The sequence below is a fragment of the Hypomesus nipponensis genome, chromosome 3 (assembly GCF_054491055.1).
Source record: "Hypomesus nipponensis isolate SF chromosome 3, ASM5449105v1, whole genome shotgun sequence".
In the NCBI taxonomy this organism is placed as follows: Eukaryota; Metazoa; Chordata; class Actinopteri; order Osmeriformes; family Osmeridae; genus Hypomesus; species Hypomesus nipponensis.
In genome coordinates, this window is record NC_140363.1 from 575,001 (window position 1) to 580,000 (window position 5,000).

Sequence of the window (5,000 nt, forward strand, 5' to 3'; positions counted from 1 at the left end):
GGAAGCTAAGCAGGGTCGGGCCTGGTTAGTACTTGGATGGGAGACCGCCTGGGAATACCATGTGCTGTATGCTCTTTTGCTCATTCACTTAGAAACTGAAATGTTGCAATATGCACAAGTAGTCCTTCATGAAAGGGGCTGGAAGCTGTTTTCATTTTGACACGAGAGAGAGAGAGAGAGAGAGAGACCACCTTGCCTTGTCAATTGCCAAATCTGTATATGGATAAGTAGCCTATGGTTGTCAACTTATTTCGTACGGCCATACCAGCCTGGCAACGCCCAATCTCGTCTGATCTCGGAAGCTAAGCAGGGTCGGGCCTGGTTAGTACTTGGATGGGAGACCGCCTGGGAATACCAGGTGCTGTATGCTCTTTTGATTCATTCACTTAGAAACTGAAATGTTGCAATATGCACAAGTAGTCCTTCATGAAAGGGGCTGGAAGCTGTTTTCATTTTGACACGAGAGAGAGAGAGAGAGACCACCTTGCATTGTCAATTGCCAAATCTGTATATGGATAAGTAGCCTATGGTTGTCAACTTATTTCGTACGGCCATACCAGCCTGGCAACGCCCAATCTCGTCTGATCTCGGAAGCTAAGCAGGGTCGGGCCTGGTTAGTACTTGGATGGGAGACCGCCTGGGAATACCAGGTGCTGTATGCTCTTTTGATTCATTCACTTAGAAACTGAAATGTTGCAATATGCACAAGTAGTCCTTCATGAAAGGGGCTGGAAGCTGTTTTCATTTTGACACGAGAGAGAGAGAGAGAGACCACCTTGCATTGTCAATTGCCAAATCTGTATATGGATAAGTAGCCTATGGTTGTCAACTTATTTCGTACGGCCATACCAGCCTGGCAACGCCCAATCTCGTCTGATCTCGGAAGCTAAGCAGGGTCGGGCCTGGTTAGTACTTGGATGGGAGACCGCCTGGGAATACCAGGTGCTGTATGCTCTTTTGATTCATTCACTTAGAAACTGAAATGTTGCAATATGCACAAGTAGTCCTTCATGAAAGGGGCTGGAAGCTGTTTTCATTTTGACACGAGAGAGAGAGAGAGAGACCACCTTGCATTGTCAATTGCCAAATCTGTATATGGATAAGTAGCCTATGGTTGTCAACTTATTTCGTACGGCCATACCAGCCTGGCAACGCCCAATCTCGTCTGATCTCGGAAGCTAAGCAGGGTCGGGCCTGGTTAGTACTTGGATGGGAGACCGCCTGGGAATACCAGGTGCTGTATGCTCTTTTGATTCATTCACTTAGAAACTGAAATGTTGCAATATGCACAAGTAGTCCTTCATGAAAGGGGCTGGAAGCTGTTTTCATTTTGACACGAGAGAGAGAGAGAGAGAGAGAGAGAGAGAGAGAGAGAGAGAGAGAGAGAGAGAGAGAGAGAGAGAGAGAGAGAGAGAGAGAGAGAGAGAGAGAGAGAGAGAGAGAGAGATACCACCTTGCATTGTCAATTGCCAAATCTGTATATGGATAAGTAGCCTATGGTTGTCAACTTATTTCGTACGGCCAAACCAGCCTTGCAACGCCCGATCTCGTCTGATCTCGAAAGCTAAGCAGGGTCGGGCCTGGTTAGTACTTGGATGGGAGACCGCCTGGGAATACCATGTGCTGTATGCTCTTTTGCTCATTCACTTAGAAACTGAAATGTTGCAATATGCACAAGTAGTCCTTCATGAAAGGGGCTGGAAGCTGTTTTCATTTTGACACGAGAGAGAGAGAGAGAGAGAGAGACCACCTTGCCTTGTCAATTGCCAAATCTGTATATGGATAAGTAGCCTATGGTTGTCAACTTATTTCGTACGGCCATACCAGCCTGGCAACGCCCAATCTCGTCTGATCTCGGAAGCTAAGCAGGGTCGGGCCTGGTTAGTACTTGGATGGGAGACCGCCTGGGAATACCAGGTGCTGTATGCTCTTTTGATTCATTCACTTAGAAACTGAAATGTTGCAATATGCACAAGTAGTCCTTCATGAAAGGGGCTGGAAGCTGTTTTCATTTTGACACGAGAGAGAGAGAGAGAGACCACCTTGCATTGTCAATTGCCAAATCTGTATATGGATAAGTAGCCTATGGTTGTCAACTTATTTCGTACGGCCATACCAGCCTGGCAACGCCCAATCTCGTCTGATCTCGGAAGCTAAGCAGGGTCGGGCCTGGTTAGTACTTGGATGGGAGACCGCCTGGGAATACCAGGTGCTGTATGCTCTTTTGATTCATTCACTTAGAAACTGAAATGTTGCAATATGCACAAGTAGTCCTTCATGAAAGGGGCTGGAAGCTGTTTTCATTTTGACACGAGAGAGAGAGAGAGAGACCACCTTGCATTGTCAATTGCCAAATCTGTATATGGATAAGTAGCCTATGGTTGTCAACTTATTTCGTACGGCCATACCAGCCTGGCAACGCCCAATCTCGTCTGATCTCGGAAGCTAAGCAGGGTCGGGCCTGGTTAGTACTTGGATGGGAGACCGCCTGGGAATACCAGGTGCTGTATGCTCTTTTGATTCATTCACTTAGAAACTGAAATGTTGCAATATGCACAAGTAGTCCTTCATGAAAGGGGCTGGAAGCTGTTTTCATTTTGACACGAGAGAGAGAGAGAGAGACCACCTTGCATTGTCAATTGCCAAATCTGTATATGGATAAGTAGCCTATGGTTGTCAACTTATTTCGTACGGCCATACCAGCCTGGCAACGCCCAATCTCGTCTGATCTCGGAAGCTAAGCAGGGTCGGGCCTGGTTAGTACTTGGATGGGAGACCGCCTGGGAATACCAGGTGCTGTATGCTCTTTTGATTCATTCACTTAGAAACTGAAATGTTGCAATATGCACAAGTAGTCCTTCATGAAAGGGGCTGGAAGCTGTTTTCATTTTGACACGAGAGAGAGAGAGAGAGAGAGAGAGAGAGAGAGAGAGAGAGAGAGAGAGAGAGAGAGAGAGAGAGAGAGAGAGAGAGAGAGAGAGAGAGACCACCTTGCATTGTCAATTGCCAAATCTGTATATGGATAAGTAGCCTATGGTTGTCAACTTATTTCGTACGGCCATACCAGCCTGGCAACGCCTGATCTCGGAAGCTAAGCAGGGTCGGGCCTGGTTAGTACTTGGATGGGAGACCGCCTGGGAATACCAGGTGCTGTATGCTCTTTTGCTCATTCACTTAGAAACTGAAATGTTGCAATATGCACAAGTAGTCCTTCATGAAAGGGGCTGGAAGCTGTTTTCATTTTGACACGAGAGAGAGAGAGAGAGAGAGAGAGAGAGACCACCTTGCATTGTCAATTGCCAAATCTGTATATGGATAAGTAGCCTATGGTTGTCAACTTATTTCGTACGGCCAAACCAGCCTTGCAACGCCCGATCTCGTCTGATCTCGGAAGCTAAGCAGGGTCGGGCCTGGTTAGTACTTGGATGGGAGACCGCCTGGGAATACCATGTGCTGTATGCTCTTTTGCTCATTCACTTAGAAACTGAAATGTTGCAATATGCACAAGTAGTCCTTCATGAAAGGGGCTGGAAGCTGTTTTCATTTTGACACGAGAGAGAGAGAGAGACCACCTTGCATTGTCAATTGCCAAATCTGTATATGGATAAGTAGCCTATGGTTGTCAACTTATTTCGTACGGCCATACCAGCCTGGCAACGCCCGATCTCGTCTGATCTCGGAAGCTAAGCAGGGTCGGGCCTGGTTAGTACTTGGATGGGAGACCGCCTGGGAATACCATGTGCTGTATGCTCTTTTGCTCATTCACTTAGAAACTGAAATGTTGCAATATGCACAAGTAGTCCTTCATGAAAGGGGCTGGAAGCTGTTTTCATTTTGACACGAGAGCGAGAGAGAGAGACCACCTTGCATTGTCAATTGCCAAATCTGTATATGGATAAGTAGCCTATGGTTGTCAACTTATTTCGTACGGCCATACCAGCCTGGCAACGCCCGATCTCGTCTGATCTCGGAAGCTAAGCAGGGTCGGGCCTGGTTAGTACTTGGATGGGAGACCGCCTGGGAATACCATGTGCTGTATGCTCTTTTGCTCATTCACTTAGAAACTGAAATGTTGCAATATGCACAAGTAGTCCTTCATGAAAGGGGCTGGAAGCTGTTTTCATTTTGACACGAGAGAGAGAGAGAGAGAGAGACCACCTTGCATTGTCAATTGCCAAATCTGTATATGGATAAGTAGCCTATGGTTGTCAACTTATTTTGTACGGCCATACCAGCCTGGCAACGCCTGATCTCGGAAGCTAAGCAGAGTCGGGCCTGGTTAGTACTTGGATGGGAGACCGCCTGGGAATACCAGGTGCTGTATGCTCTTTTGCTCATTCACTTAGAAACTGAAATGTTGCAATATGCACAAGTAGTCCTTCATGAAAGGGGCTGGAAGCTGTTTTCATTTTGACACGAGAGAGAGAGAGAGAGAGAGACCACCTTGCATTGTCAATTGCCAAATCTGTATATGGATAAGTAGCCTATGGTTGTCAACTTATTTCGTACGGCCATACCAGCCTGGCAACGCCCGATCTCGTCTGATCTCGGAAACTAAGCAGGGTCGGGCCTGGTTAGTACTTGGATGGGAGACCGCCTGGGAATACCAGGTGCTGTATGCTCTTTTGCTCATTCACTTAGAAACTGAAATGTTGCAATATGCACAAGTAGTCCTTCATGAAAGGGGCTGGAAGCTGTTTTCATTTTGACACGAGAGAGAGAGAGAGAGAGATACCACCTTGCATTGTCAATTGCCAAATCTGTATATGGATAAGTAGCCTATGGTTGTCAACTTATTTCGTACGGCCAAACCAGCCTTGCAACGCCCGATCTCGTCTGATCTCGGAAGCTAAGCAGGGTCGGGCCTGGTTAGTACTTGGATGGGAGACCGCCTGGGAATACCATGTGCTGTATGCTCTTTTGCTCATTCACTTAGAAACTGAAATGTTGCAATATGCACAAGTAGTCCTTCATGAAAGGGGCTGGAAGCTGTTTTCATT

At 46.8% G+C, this 5,000-nt stretch overlaps 1 non-coding gene and 16 pseudogenes across 1 annotated transcript; all 17 read left to right on the forward strand.

Moving 5' to 3' along the window:
* Positions 1–73, forward strand: part of LOC146297500 (5S ribosomal RNA) — a 119-nt pseudogene extending 46 nt beyond the window's left edge.
* Positions 74–251: 178 nt separating this feature from the next.
* Positions 252–370, forward strand: LOC146297501 (5S ribosomal RNA; annotated as a pseudogene).
* Positions 371–543: 173 nt separating this feature from the next.
* On the forward strand, positions 544–662 carry LOC146297502 (5S ribosomal RNA; annotated as a pseudogene).
* Positions 663–835: 173 nt separating this feature from the next.
* Positions 836–954, forward strand: LOC146297503 (5S ribosomal RNA; annotated as a pseudogene).
* A 173-nt stretch (positions 955–1,127) lies between these two features.
* LOC146297504 (5S ribosomal RNA) lies at positions 1,128–1,246 on the forward strand (annotated as a pseudogene).
* Positions 1,247–1,513: 267 nt separating this feature from the next.
* LOC146297505 (5S ribosomal RNA) lies at positions 1,514–1,632 on the forward strand (annotated as a pseudogene).
* A 178-nt stretch (positions 1,633–1,810) lies between these two features.
* LOC146297506 (5S ribosomal RNA) lies at positions 1,811–1,929 on the forward strand (annotated as a pseudogene).
* Positions 1,930–2,102: 173 nt separating this feature from the next.
* Positions 2,103–2,221, forward strand: LOC146297507 (5S ribosomal RNA; annotated as a pseudogene).
* Positions 2,222–2,394: 173 nt separating this feature from the next.
* On the forward strand, positions 2,395–2,513 carry LOC146297508 (5S ribosomal RNA; annotated as a pseudogene).
* Positions 2,514–2,686: 173 nt separating this feature from the next.
* Positions 2,687–2,805, forward strand: LOC146297509 (5S ribosomal RNA; annotated as a pseudogene).
* A 245-nt stretch (positions 2,806–3,050) lies between these two features.
* On the forward strand, positions 3,051–3,159 carry LOC146297510 (5S ribosomal RNA; annotated as a pseudogene).
* Positions 3,160–3,343: 184 nt separating this feature from the next.
* LOC146297511 (5S ribosomal RNA) lies at positions 3,344–3,462 on the forward strand (annotated as a pseudogene).
* A 170-nt stretch (positions 3,463–3,632) lies between these two features.
* Positions 3,633–3,751, forward strand: LOC146297512 (5S ribosomal RNA; annotated as a pseudogene).
* A 172-nt stretch (positions 3,752–3,923) lies between these two features.
* Positions 3,924–4,042, forward strand: LOC146297513 (5S ribosomal RNA; annotated as a pseudogene).
* A 176-nt stretch (positions 4,043–4,218) lies between these two features.
* Positions 4,219–4,327, forward strand: LOC146297514 (5S ribosomal RNA; annotated as a pseudogene).
* A 176-nt stretch (positions 4,328–4,503) lies between these two features.
* LOC146297515 (5S ribosomal RNA) lies at positions 4,504–4,622 on the forward strand. Its single transcript, XR_014739264.1, has one exon. It is a non-coding gene; the product is annotated as a 5S ribosomal RNA (ribosomal RNA).
* Positions 4,623–4,798: 176 nt separating this feature from the next.
* LOC146297516 (5S ribosomal RNA) lies at positions 4,799–4,917 on the forward strand (annotated as a pseudogene).
* Positions 4,918–5,000: the final 83 nt, after the last annotated feature.